General features: G+C 48.1%; 1 protein-coding gene across 12 annotated transcripts in view; it reads right to left on the reverse strand.

The window, feature by feature from the left end:
• Positions 1-14,681, reverse strand: part of TCF4 (transcription factor 4) — a 216,969-nt gene that overhangs the window by 45,849 nt on the left and 156,439 nt on the right. The gene's annotated exons all lie outside the window — the stretch shown is intronic.

Here is a 14,681-nt window from a genome sequence, read left to right on the forward strand (position 1 = left end):
ACAAAAAACTCAGTATATGTGTGACTAGAAAATAAATTTTAAGCTTCAAAAGAAACTCCAGCCTGACATTTTCCAGCTTTAAACAAGGATATTTGCAAGGTATTTGTCAAACTATATATTTCTGTAAATAAAATGAATAAACAGACGCACATATGTTCTTCCTTGAGCATTAAGGAGCTGAAAATAAACAAGAACTTGAAACAATACTTATTTTCTTATATGGAAGTATACAGACTTCACACATTTAAGAACAAAAACGAAAGCAGCGCAAGGACGTCACACTCATTATTTCCCCGACTGAAAAATGAGATTTAGGAAACAGCATTATCAGGGACACTGAAAATTATAAACATGTCTTGGGATATTAAATTCCCATGGTCCTAGCTCTTTCCCGAGAAGCTTGAAAGGACTGTTAAGAACCTGGACCTACACAGGACCACCAACGCAGCGTGTGTACACACCAGGGGAAACAGGCCGCCTTCTCCAGGACTTATTGTATTTGCGTGCGCAATAAACTTCGCACGTGTGCCAAAAAGCTAATTTACTTACATTTGTTTACTAACACACCAGAGGTTTTCTGTTAACTTGCCCTGCACAAAATCTCTGGTGGGTTCCTCGCTTGCGCTCAGATCAACTGGGACGGCATTAAAAAAAACAAAAAAACAGAAAAAACAACAAAAAAAAAGCCCGCCCGGGCTCAGAAGGCAGAGTTTAATTTATTCCCTCTCCCTATAGGCGCTCTATATTCCCCGGAATTCGGGCTCTGCGTTGGAAGTCGCTGTCTCCAGATGGTCAGGAAGACCGAGGCACTGTCATCTCCTGATGAAAATGGATACCTTCCTGCCTCCATTTTGCAGCAGGCAGCAGATCACAGAGCTGGCAGGGAGCCTGCTCCGGCATTCCCAGGTCACAGCGAAAGCCGGCAGGGCGACGCGCCGGCACGAAGCCCGCCCGGCCACCACTTTGCATCGCGGCGCTTCTCCGCCGGAAAAGCGGGACCCGCGCAGGAGCTGGGCGCTGCCTGCACCCCGTCCGCTGCCTCGTGGAGCTCCAGTGCGACGGACACGGCCGGAGCCTGGGGGGGAAATCGGCGTCGAGGAGAAATCCCAGCAGCCGCCGTGGCCTCGTGCCCAGCGGGAAGGAGGCGGCACGGCCGTGAAGGGGAGCGCTCAAGCGGCTCTACGGCAAGGTCAACGGCGGCCGACCAGGAGAGGCGGGTGGGATGATGGACATGGGGTTGCGTTCCATCAGCACGTGATGTCCTCAGACCAGTATCGCGCGAGCGAACCCCCTCCTCGAGCATCAGCGTTCAGCTGAATTAAGGTTTCGAAGGCGTAGCAAGTGAAACGACGCAACCGGACGCGCGCTGGGACAACCTAACGCCGGCCTCCTCGGCGTTGCAGTTCTCGCATCAGCCACGCTGGAGTCTCCTTCCTTGGAGATATTCGAAACCCGCCTGGACGCGATCCTGTGCAACCTGCTCTAGGTGACCCTGCTTGAGCAGCGGGGTTGGACCAGATGATCTCCAGAGGTCCCTTCCAACCTCGACCATTCTGTGAAAGTCATGCAAAAGAGCAAGGGCCATCTCTGAGGGTTTCAACCTGTGAGGGGGGGAAAAAGCATCCCCCTTGGCCTCAGGCCCTCCGCGTCCTGCAAACGCATCTCCTGCGCTCCAGCCCAGGGAGGGGGTCAGGGCAGGCGGCGAGGGGACAAGGGCCTCTCTGAAAAGCCCCAGAGACGTAGCGAGCGAGGGACGCGGGACACATTAGCCAGCCCAATGGTCAACGGCAAGGCAGAGGAACCGAGGACGGAGGACTCCCCCTTCGCACCCCCTTCCCGCTGCTTCCCGCTCTCCAGGCTGCCTCCTGGCCAGCGGGAGCGCTTCGTTTCACAAACGCTTAATGCAAGTTATCAGCAAATGACCATACAGGGGTTTTTAGAAAAGAGATCCGAACTCCAGATTTAAAGCTAAAATAACTACTGTCAAATTAAAGACGGGCAGGGATGAAAAAAATAGGTCTGATGCTTCCACATATCTACGGTATGCTAATGCAGAAGGCTAACCCACAGGTTAGGAGGAGGCACTAACATCAAAGGCAGCACGCCGATGCCTTAATAAAACATGCAGCAGGCACTTCTGGTACTTTCAAAGTGGCGTGCACGCTGGTTGCAGAACAGATGCACTGCACCGACGTATCTCGAGGAGGTGTAACGGGTGGCTTTAGGACAGCTTTACTGCATCGTGGTGTCCAATCTGGAGTACTTGCTCCATCCTGCTGTATCACGGGATGTTTAAGGGTTTGGGGCGTTTTGCTCTGCTCCTGGCGCTGGGTTTCGTCCACGGGCTGCGTGTGCCGACGGGAGCGAAAACCCAAAGGACAAGCTCCTCGCCAGCGTGACGACGATCCCAGCACGTCCAAACCGCTGCGCGGCGAGAGCCCTACCTGGGAAAAACCACGTGGCTTCTTGCCGTAAAAAGAGACGACGAGGAAGCCCGTCCTCTGCGGCGCGCCGCCCCGCCGAGCCACCCTTACGCACAGCCGCTGTTTTAAAGATTCCCACCCACCCGTCTCCCCTTCCGGCATGGCTCCTCGCTCCATCTCCCCGGAAGGGTTTCGCTCCCTTCTCCCACCTGGCCGGGCTCCGCGCAGGCTCACATGGAGTATTCCCCAGCAGCCGTCTCAGGTTGGCTCTAATACGCGAGAGCCACTGCACAGTGGTATTTCTTTGCCTCTATCTAGCGCCTGTGTTGTTTTTTTTTTTTCCTGTAGCCATTTCAGGCGTAACTCCAGCTAAGCAAAAATCGTAGCAGCAGGGAAAGGCCCCCTCCCGCCGGCGGGAGCCTGGCTTTGCACGGCAGCTTTCCGCAGTAACCGCAGAGCGCGAATTGCAAAGGTGAAACAGCCCTCCCGCGGCACCGCGAGGCGGCAAGCGGGTATTTCACGCTGCTGGTTGACTTGTCCACTAACTCATGGGTTCGCTTCGCTGTTTGCTGTCAAGCTAAGTCATAAAACTGCAGGGCCGGATCCTTAAACGCGGGTGCCCGAGCGGCAGCACCGAGGCACATGGGCACTACCGCGTTTGAGCACAGAAACCGGCTGCTTCTGCTGATGGCTCTTCTTTTGTCCCAAATTCCACAAGAGTCACAGCCCCGCTCTGCACGGCTCTGCTTTCTGAATGATTCAATAGGAAAACACTTCAGAAATAACCAGAATTCATAGAGCCAGCAGTGAAATGAATTTAAGGGAAACCATATGCCAGTGTTTCTTCGCATGCCGACGCCGAGGATTTTGCATTTCCTCGGGATGTGCTTGTTTGGAATGACCAGGCGCCCGACAGGTGTAAAAAGCACAGGCGTGTATCTACTTTCAGGTTTCACATACCAGCAGCTGTAATCAATCTTCAACGTTAGCAACAGGAAACTTGCCAGGACAAGATTGCAATTAAATCTGGGTCAAACATGTTTGGTGATTTTTTACTGTTCTTAGCAGTTGTATAAAAACGATGAATGAAAACTTTGGCAAATGCTACCCTGGGCAGCTTCTGGATGTGCAAGTCAGTTTGGAAGTTGTGAAGTAAAGGAAACAAAAACAGCAAAAGGAGAAGAAGAGGGTAGACAGATTTTAGTGGTCATGAAGTGATGGAAAAGATAGCCAAAATAAATGCCAGCTTACAAAATGTCATGTAACTGGGTGTAACTCTTCCTCGCTAAAGACAGACATTTATTTTCCCTGTTGGTTTTATAGCAAAATTCTCACAAAGTGAAAGCCTCTGGAGTCAAGCAAATTAACTCATTTTGCTGTGGCAGGCTCAGTCATAAGAATGAATTTAAGGAGCTGTAGGGTGTTTTTTTTAAATCCTGTATTTCCTTAAGAAGAGCCAGTCTTTCAATATAAATATTCATTATTGTCAGGTTTTTATCACACTAAGATTTTCATGTTATCATGACATGAGTTAAGAGCACGCATGGAAATTCCTCCGTACTAAAATGCGCAGAAGTCTACAGATTTGTTTTCCCCTGTATCATAGGGACCGTAGCATTTTCAAGAGGCAATAAAGAGAGCGCAGGAAATGATCAGCTGTATGAACATGCAATAATCTAACTGGCCCATGTCTTCTTGCCATTATTCCACAAAACGAATAACGTTTAAAAAAAAAAAACAAAAAAAAAGTATTATTTAGTCACATTGATAATCCATCCATAAATGTTTGCCAGATAATTTTACAAAGAAGGAATTGTGCCTAACTTAAACACACACATAAATGATCATGAACGAGTGTTGATAAAGAAAGACAACCCAATGACTTGATCCAGAATTGCGAAAGAGAAGCAGGTTGAGTTTATACCACGGGCAAAAATGGTAACACACCGTCTACAAAAAGAAGAAACGGAGCAAGCTGCAGATGTGTACAGCCAACTTTCTGATTTGACAGAAAATCCATTATAGATTTAAAGACGTTAATATTCTTAAAGAGAGTCTGAATTTAGCAAATGATTGTGACTCATGCTGGGAGGCTTGGAGAGATGATGAACAACAATCTGGGGAAAAACAAGCCATTCTGCAATACGACACGATGAAGAAATTACCACATTGTTTCGATTTCTGGGAGCCTGCCTGCACGTTCCCACCACCTTGTCTTCTCTAATTCTCCTGAATTCTCTCTAATTCTGCTCAGAACGCGTTTCAAAATCTTCCCGTTTCTCGCCGTTCGAGGGCTCCTGCGTGGGTCTCCAGCAGCGCTGATCTGGCAGGGATGAGCGCCGTGCGCGGAGCCGGGGGTTCCCGCACCCACACCGCGCACGGAGCCCAAGCCGGCCCCGGGGAGGGCATGCGGGGCCCCTCGCCGCCCCCTTCCTCCCTCCCGGCCGTCCGGCGACAGCTGGATGCAGGTGGCCCAGCAAAGGGACACCGGAGGTTCTCCTCTCCTATCGCATCCCTGCGCGTCTGAACGCCCCCTCTCTCCCCTCCGCTCTGCCGCTGCCGGAAGACCTCGGGTTTCCTCCCAAATTAAGATGAAGCCCCGGGAAAGGCAAGCTGGAAGGAGGCTCCTCATCCCTGCCAGGGGTCCGGCGCCCGGCGGGAACGCGACGTGCGAGCCGCGAGACCCCACAGCGATGCGGAGCCGCGCGCTTCCGGATGCGGCGCAATCCGCTTAAATAGGCACCTGCTAGAAGGAGACGCTCGTGAGGAGAATAAACCCATCAATCAACAGCCTGGAGACTTCGAGATACATGGCGAAACTCCTCTAAAATTAAGATCTCAAGGAGAACATTTATTAAATTATAAGTACGTTACCAAATGGCAAAACGTAATGGCTATCAGAGCTGTCAGGGAGAGCAAACCTGCTCGCCGAAGCAATCTGCTCCGCATTAGCAGATGTCAGCTTCGCGCAGAAGGACAAACTCTTCCAGGCGCATCCCGAGGAAGCGGGAAGCGCTCCTTGCGGGAGGCAAAAGCGAAAAGCTGGGGAGATATTACAGCCCGCACCGAGAGGTGAGACGCCTTCACCAGCAACGTCAAAGAGCATTATCCCTTCCCTATGACTTTTCCTTTCCTTTTTTTTTTTTTTTTTTGGTCTTTTTGCCCCAAGGCAATAGTCCTTCCTGGGTGCATGTGCACGTGCGGAAAGGCTGCTGCCCCCAGAGGTGGGGACACGGCCCCTGGAGCATCCTCCTTCCAGCTTTGCCACCTCACCACGCTGACTAAGGACAAACCACCCCAGCACTTAGGTTCCCACCCAAAATAAAAGTAATAATAATAATAATAATAATAATATATTTTTTTGTATTTTAATACACATTAGGAGCAGATTCCCCTCTCCCCGGACCGACCTGCCCCAGGTCACCAGCAGAAGAAGGACACTTTTTAAAATTGCAGGTCCCTAATTCAGACCACATGTTGTTGCTGCTGGTGCTTTGGAGCCGGAGGAAGAGGGAGCGGGCGGTGGGGGAGGAGGGCGATGATGAAAAGAGCAGCTCCACAAGTGAAGCACATTACCAGCCTGGAGTGGAAAGGGCCGGAAGGAAAACCCACCCACCTCACCCTGCGTTTATTCTATCAACCTGCAATTGCAGCAATCAAAACCAGATGTCGGCTCTTCCAGATCTTTCTCGCAGGACAAACATGCAAAAGGCCCAGGGCCTGGCGTTGCCATCAAATAGTAATTGATACCATATGAGCCACAAAACAGAAAAGCACATGCAAACCAACCCCTCGCCCCGTGAGAGGTATGAAATTGCAGGTCCCGCTGAGCCGTTAAGTGCACGGTGCACCATGGAAAACAAGTGTACATAGCTACGGTAACCACCTGTAAGTCACAGCCCCAGCAAGGCTTCACGGACAAAGGCGAAGCCCGAGGGGGTGGCAGGGGTCGAAGGTTGCCCAGGGTTAATGAAAAAGGTTGTTTAGTGCTGCGGAAAATGAATGCAGGTGTGAGACTGATCACAAGAAAAAAAAGAGAAAAACCCCAACGCTTGCCTCTGCACCGTGTTTTGCCCCACATTCTTCAGCGGACGCATGTGCTCCTGCGAGCACCCTATGCTGGGGACAGACACCACCAACGCCGCGCTGCGGGTCTGCCCGGGTTTATTCCTGCGATTATCCACTCTCCTGCTGGTGACAATTATTAAAAAAAAAAAAAAAAAAAAAAATTACCCAGACCTCACTGAAGGAGACTTATTTTGTGTAACCTCACACCCTGAAACGTTTTCCAGTAAAGTTCCTGAGGCTGTGGTTTTTCGGTGGATATGCTTATTGGGATTAGCCGAACAACTGCTCTTCTGGCAAGGAAGTTTTGTGCGGGGCTGGCCCAGATACCCAAAATGTCTCAATTTCCTCTTGCTTCAGCAAAGCCACCGGTAGAGCATGCTGCTGTGGACGCATGGGGGCTTCTTGGGTGTCTTTCTTACTTGCACAAACGGGATCAAGTAGAAACTTGCAGAGACTGATGTTGATTCAAAAGCTACTACAAAGTGCCAGTTTTACAAACCACAGCTCATTCTGAGGTGAAACATGGAAAGCTGGACCAAACCACTCATTTGCTGTGCACTGTCTGTTCCTGTTCCACCAGGAACCACCACTAATACCAAGAACTGCCGTACTCTAAACATACCCTAAACATTAGCTGTCTTTTTTTTCTTTCCTTATCCCACCCTATATGATCCCCTAAGTCTGGAGATCCTGCTCAGTTAAAATATTTTCCAGATGGGACTGCTGAATACTACATCTTGTGAACGCCCGAAGTTAAAAAAGGGTCAACCAAATTAAAGAAAAAAATTACAATATTACATCATCCCTGTGCAATAATATACATTCTGAAAAAGCAACAATAACATAAATAGATCTGGAGATTTTCTGTTCAGACTCTGATTTCTTTCTGCCATTTGTCTTTAACAGGCAACTTTCCTGGATCATTACCAAAGTAGCGTAAGAAGAAATACTATCATCCTCAGTCATTACTGGGGAGGCTAGGAAATTGCAGGTGAATCCTAATGACAGATCCTGCAGTTTCTTCCACTACTCCATGGTTTCCTAGTGTTGGCAGATCCATCACCAGGCAGAGTTCACCCAACGGTCCCGTCAAGTCGGAGTTGGTTCCAATGGGTTTTAGGGAAAGAAAGGGAAGGGAGAGAAGCGTGAGGAAAGGAGTACATAGAAAAGTAGGTGAAGAGATCGGGAGATGACCAAATGCAGTAGGAGAAAGCCCCAGGGACAAGGAACAAAAAGACATGAAAGCAAAGTGGAAAGAAAAGAAGAAATAAGAGAAAAATCCACAGAGAGGAAAATTTAATAACTAAGTAGAAATGTGCCAAAGTGACCGGCACAGCAGAAAGACCTAAATATTTTTACAGGTATATTACTGAAAGGACAAAGCAGATTGCTCAGCAGCAAAGAAATCCGCCAAGACAGGTAGGATCAAAGAACAGAGCCAGATACAACAGCTTCGGGACAGCGGGAGCCGAGACCACACTGCTTTCCTATTTGGTTTTTCCATTTTTAAGCTGTTATGGAGGAAGGTGTCCTTCGGCCACCAGGAGAGCGACCAAGCCTTTGTACGGAGTCCTCCAGAGACATCCTTCCTCTAGGCTCCCTTGGGGAGCAATGGGAAAGACATGGGATGAAACAGCAAAGGGGAAGCTGCAGCACGTTGCCGACTACCTGGGACACGTCACACCAGCCTGTGCGAGCCATCGTCCACGCTCACGTGGGATGAGGAGCTAAAATCCGCTCCCTTGATCTCAACGTGCACCAGGAGCAGCTCCCCCACCTTCAGGTCTCAGGGGGTGCAGCTTGTTCGAGGTAACGGGGGTTTGGCCACGGAAAATTGCTGAAATCTCTTCTGGCCACGCTTCAGGTCTGGCATGGCTCTGGTCATGCTTTTAGAGACACGAAGACTGCTGTCATTAACCCTGCAGGCATTGAGGGAGAACGCACAGGGAAGGGATGGAAAGAAACACCAGAACTGAAGATAAAACAGAGAAACAAGAGTTTCTGTAAAGAAACAAGAGAAGAGAAAACGATAGATTGAGGTCAATCTCTGCAAGAGATACTAACTCCACGAAAGCTGATGAGGAGCTGGCTCCTCAAGAGTGAAGAGAAAGGCTTGACTAATTTACCTGATTTAGTAAGAGCCACTTGCAACCCTCACTTTGGTTAGAACAGCCAACTTGGGCCAAGGTTCAGAAAAGGACCCTGAGGGTGCAGAAGTCGACACACGCAACAGGAGACGTGTCAAGAATGGAAGGAGAAGCAAAAGAGCAAACTCTGCAGAGAGCAGGCAGGAAGAAAGGACAAAGAATGGGGGGGTCTTCAGGAGAGGAAAGATGTGACAAACTTGGAAAATTAAGCTGACATCCTGCACTTGCTGTGAATTCAAAAGCTGCAGATACTCAGCAAGTCAGAACCAGACCTCAAAAAAAGCAATAAGGAGCGAGATGAGGAAAAAGAGTGGGAAAATAGAAATAAAAGTGATGATGAAAAGAACAAAGGTGCCACTTGGCAGAGTTTCAGGGGTAGTCATCGTATGTAAATTCGAATTCACATTTAATGTAAGATAGCATGTCTTCAAGCATCTTTTTTTTTTTTAAATAAAGGAGTTCCCAGAAGAGGCAGAGAAAAGGAAAAGGACTATCTCATGCATTTTCCTTTTTTTCTGGATCTGCTTTGTAACTTTCCTTTTCTCCATTCCATTCCTGAGAACCATTTTATGTTTTTTTATTTTCTATGCTCTGTTTACAAATACATGCAGAGACAGTGAATGTATCAGACATCTGCCCATATTTTTCCTCCCAAATTTCTCTGCAAGAAGAGAGCCTTAATCTTGCAGTCTTTCAGTGGTTCTGGTCATTATCCACCTAGCACAGTGTGATCAAATAATTTAAAGCATATACAACCATTAATTAGATCTTATCTGTTTGCCTAAAGTCCCCAAACAAATTCCTGATAGTCATGTTTTATATATTCAGTGGTATATCCTCACAGCTTGTGCAAATCAGCACAGTTCCACTGCCGGCAGCGGGGCTGAGATGTTTATCAGTGAAAAAAGAGAGGACTAAACTCAGCGTAGACCTAACTGGCTCAAGTTCATATGGCTACTTCAGGCAGCAGCAGAAAGCCCGTGCTGGCTTTCTGCAGGACCACGAAAGGTTGCAGGACCAGGGCTGGTCCTGCAGGCTGCAGGACCATGAGAGCTGCTCAGACTCACGTGCATTGGAGCAGGCACACGTGGGACCAATGCTGCACGCACAGGAGAGCTAGCACCTAGGTACACTGATTTAAGACGACGCCTGAAGGACTGTCCCCAAGAAACCTGCTATAACATCCGCTAATAGCTGCTAAGCTGCCAAGCCTGAAGCCCAGTGGGCCCAGGAGATCGTGGTGCCCAAGGCGCAGCAGCCTTGGTGGGACTCCACGGCAGGCGGGCTGCCTTCCCGCGGGTTGTCCCTTCGCCGGGGGATGTCAAGTCCCCCCGGCACAGAGCGCCGGGAAGCGCAGGGGTCTGAGCCCAACGTTCAGCAGGAGCCAGGAAACGGTGCTGAGAACCGAATGCTCCTAACCACCTTGGGTGGAAACGCAGGTTTCCATGATGAACGGAAACGGGCCCAAGCTGGATTACACATTCCCACAGTCTGATTTTTAGGAAGAAACAGATCCCGGTCCAAACTGGGCGTCTCAGACCTGTCTCAAGCAATGAACCTGAGTGGTAGCCCCTGCGGAAATGTCTCCATCCCTACGGGATGGCGGGGGAGCAGGGTGACAGCAGTTTCAGGTGCTGAGACGCAATAAAAACAATGAGGAAAGAAAATGTTTGCTTTTTGTGTCAGCAGAGATGTCAGTACCCATTAATAAATCTATCTGCTAAATCTACTCTTATTCATGTGGGACATCACCAAGTTAAAGTAAAATAAATTATCTTTAATTAAATGGAATTGTCGTCTTCCTCCTGCTATCATCCCCAATTATTACATCCTAATCAGCCCTTTTGGGAGAAGGCATGAGGGAAGGCTGAAAGGCACATTTACTATAAACAATTTCTCTCTCTGTCAAGAGATGGAAATTTTATTTTAATTATTGTTTAGGACTACGATTTTCACCCACTTTTTTTGATGGAAGGGATTGGAAGTTTAGAACGCCGTCGTTGACAGAAAGAGCGAAATCTGTTGGTGTCACCACGGCAGTGCAATTTCCTCGGCGGCAGAAGCGTGCAAGTCATCTGCTTCAACTTCCTTACGGTTATTTGCAGCGGGAGATTTACGTTATCAAATATTTCGACTCCAAAGCCCCGGTGAAGGCGCTGGAGCGCGCACACGCACGCGCGCGCGGGTGGCCGGAGTGGAGGAGCGGGAGCAATGGTGATCCATACCATGTCCCAACTCCGGGTTCCTCTGTGCCTGACTCAAAGCCAATCTTTGTCACGTGGACGCCGGCAACCCGAGGCAGAGAAAAACACCGCGTGGCCGAAGCCGGAACCACGACTCAACCGCACGCTCCGAAATCGCCTCGCGGCCCAGCTGCGGCCGGGCGCAGCCCTGAGAGCACGTGAACGTCCCCGGCACGAACGCGGACGGGAAGCTCTACCCAACAACCAGGAGAGCATTTAAAATCCCATCTTTCTTACAGCGCTTGGCTGTTAAATTATATTAACCGGGTATTATAAAAATACGAACACTGCAGCTTAAGTAGTTGCATTTACAAAAAAAACTCAACGTAAATACCCATATTTTGAAAATCTCAGCCTGCTTCACCTGCATGACAAAGAGAAGTCAGAGACCAAAACCTGAACATCGCTTAGAGTCTGCTTCACCCCCTGAAAATGCCGACGGCCTTACTGCTTCCTAGTGCAATTGGGCTTTTAACAACAACCGGGCGTTTTCATTTTCATCTTTAGCCCAAGCTTGCTGCCAAAATGACTGAGCCACAAAACTACCAGCAAATAGTCCAACTCTCACCCCAAATATCTTTTAGAGGACGTGTTTTTACAGCCGCTTGAACTGTAACTTTCGCTCACCGGATGCCTCCTAAGAGGTAAGCATTAAAATAATATCACAAGCAGAATTTCCAGTGATGCATCAAACCCTTTATTAAGCGATCACGGTCCAAACCCGGCTCGAGCTGCCATTTCCTAAGGAAGCTCGCGGCAGCGCTCTGCTCCCACGGCACCTTCCCCCCGGCCTGGTTCGGTCCTGCCGGCCGGTCCTGGAGCCCCGGGCAGCCCCGGAGCAACCGCTGCCCAATTAAGAAACGAGATACACGGCGGATAATAACGAAATTATTCGCTAGGGAGAAAATATAGATTATGACAAGAAATGAAACGAGGAAGAGTCACTGTATTCTGACCAATTAACGCAACTTTTTTTTTTTTTTAATGCACTTTTCAGGGTGTAGCACTGTTTTCATTTAGCGCTGCTTTGAATTGCCGCCTACAGAAGTTAAAAAAAAAAAAAAAAGGGAAAGAAAGAAACCACAGCCATACAAGCCTGCTGACTTCTTATAAAAGAACCAGTTTTAAACTTGTTTACACTACTGATTCCAAATGAATTCAAGATGGTGGCTAGTTAAAGAAAGGGAGCCCATGCCAGGGATTTTGATCAAAGAACTTCAATTCAACAATGTTCAGTTTTAATTGACCGCTAATTAAGCTACATTAGTCAAAGAAAAGTCTATATCACTTCTGAGTGATGAAGAAAAGAATTCGTTTAACCCTGTACGAGCCAGCCCGTAGCCAGCTCGCAGACGAGCAGCTTCTCGAATAGCAGCCTTGGACGCGCTTCCAATACCAATCCGCCAAAAAAGGCCTAGCGGAGAGAAAGTGACGGAGGAGGGCTGACGTCCCGGCCAGCACCCGCCTTTCCATCGGGGAAAGCTCTCCCACGGGTCCGCTCGTCCGCACGCCAAACCGGGACGCACGCCCGCAGCCCGCGGCTGCGACGCCAGGCAAAGGCAGAGCTGCAATAAAACAGGCTGGCAATAACACAGATATATAAAAAATATATATGTGTATATATAAAAAATGCATATATGTATATGTATATATGTGTGTGTGTATAAAATTTATATATAAAAATATAAATATAAAAGTAGTTTTGCCCAGCTACAGAAAACTCAAGTTCCATAAAAGGGTTCCAGCGAGCAGAGAAGTCCCTGGAGAAGCTTGCTGACACGCACGTATGCTGTGGCCCTTCTTCGATATTACCAAGCCATTTATTCACGCATGATTCTGGCTCGAGGACGCCAAAGGGAACCTACGCCTTTGCCGACTGCAAATTTCGGCTCTGAAATCCATTAGGGAATCAAATGCTGCTCTTCAGTTTGGTGTTTATGTCTTTTAGAAGTCTGCAGGATCAGATAAATTAAAGGGACCCAACAGACGCCAGTGTTGAGTTTGCTTAGAGCACTGGAGTTAGAAACACTAAGAGATGGCACAAGGACAATAAAGTTGGTTTTAAGAAATGCTAAAAGTTCACGCTCTTCCCCTTTCGCAGTAAAAGAGGGAAGTTTGCACGACACAATAAACAACGCTGTAGCTTTACAATTCCATAATGTCGTAGCACTCTTTGATGAGGGCTATACTTGTGGCCTTAACTTGCATTATATTTTATCCTAATGATTTTTGGCAACAAACTACTGCATTTCATATAATAGAATTTAATGAGTACCATATCTTTTTTTAACATTCTGCCAAATGCTCATTAAAATGCACTTGTTTTTGCAATGCAATAGCTAGCTATATGAAACCAAAATATTAATGCAAATTGGCATTTCTAAGTTTAAAGCAGTATTTGCATAACAGGAACCAAACATGGTGCAAGCTGAAAGAGAGCACACAACACAAATGCCTCTTAACACCATAATTATTGCAAGGAAAAAATGATGGCTTGTGCACACCATCATGAGCCCAAGGATAAAGCATCTGCCAGTTTGCAACACTGTTATCTCCCGATGCCCAGTCTCACCAAGAAAAGAGGGTCTGGAAAGATTCTGCACTCACTGGAGCTGATAAACAAGATAGGTACAGAATGCAATTTTTTTTAAAAAATATGAACACGTTTATGCAAATATGACTTTACTAACTAAAAATTACAAGAGGCATTTGAATGCACGGCTGCCAGCAGCAGTGAAAGATTAGCTTGGTAGCCGAGAGCCACAGGCCAAGCCAAAGGTATTCCTCTTCTAATAAAGTAGTCATTAGCTGCGGTAATCAGTGTCTTGAAGTAAATACGGCCACGAACCAGACTTCATACTCTGACACAGCAATATTTCAAAAAACATGTCTCCATCACAACTGGGAAAGGAGCTATTTAGAAAACCAATTACTCCCTACCTATTAGTAAACCGGCATCATCAGACTAAAGGACATCTCCATCGTAGAAACTAGCACTGAAATAAATCTCTGAACTTTGCAAGCGAGTGCAAAGAAGAGCGGGCAAAGTCCGTGATTTAGAACTGTTGCAGTGCGACTATTGTTAATTCTGATTTTAAAAACAAAGCCGGACAACGGCATGCTTCCTTTTTCAGTGCTACCAGAAGGAATAAAAGTCACTCAACATAATTTATCTCCTGCATCACTTGTAAAAAGTTATCTACATGCGACTTGCTACTAGAATGTCTTGTATGTTTAGGAAAAAACGTGTGTCTATCATTACAGGGGAGGGCTGTGGTCCTTCGCCCTTGTCACCCGCACGACGTGTGCGAGCGGAGCTTTTCCGTATGCAAGCAGAGCTTTCCCTGAATCCCGCCCCGAGGGAACAGAGGCGGCCGGACCGAGCCTGGGAAGCCGGCGTCTGCTAATTCCGAGTTAAACGGCTAAACCCCCACTGACTTTGGGCAAACAGGATCAAACACTAGAGGCAAGCTCGTTTCAGCGGAGACCGTCCCCAAAACGCCCCGTGCTCTTTGTCTCTCTGCACTGAGGTCTTCTATTAATTGCGTAAAGCGCCGCCGCACGCCATCTCCAGCGCCTACTTCTGTGGCTGTCGGGATTCTTCTGTCCAGTGAGGAAACCGAATCCCTAAACTTTATAATGATCCTGGAATAAACCCTGGGGTACCGCTTTCCAAAACTCGTGACCTTGCAGCGCTCCCACCTGCGTTCTGCTACCTGCAGATGCTGCCTGAGCACACGCGCCAAGATGTGCGCTTGCATCTCGCGCTTCAGCTTTGTAGCGTGTGTTTACAAGATTCT

This window comes from Apteryx mantelli, chromosome Z (assembly GCF_036417845.1).
Source record: "Apteryx mantelli isolate bAptMan1 chromosome Z, bAptMan1.hap1, whole genome shotgun sequence".
In the NCBI taxonomy this organism is placed as follows: domain Eukaryota; kingdom Metazoa; phylum Chordata; class Aves; order Apterygiformes; family Apterygidae; genus Apteryx; species Apteryx mantelli.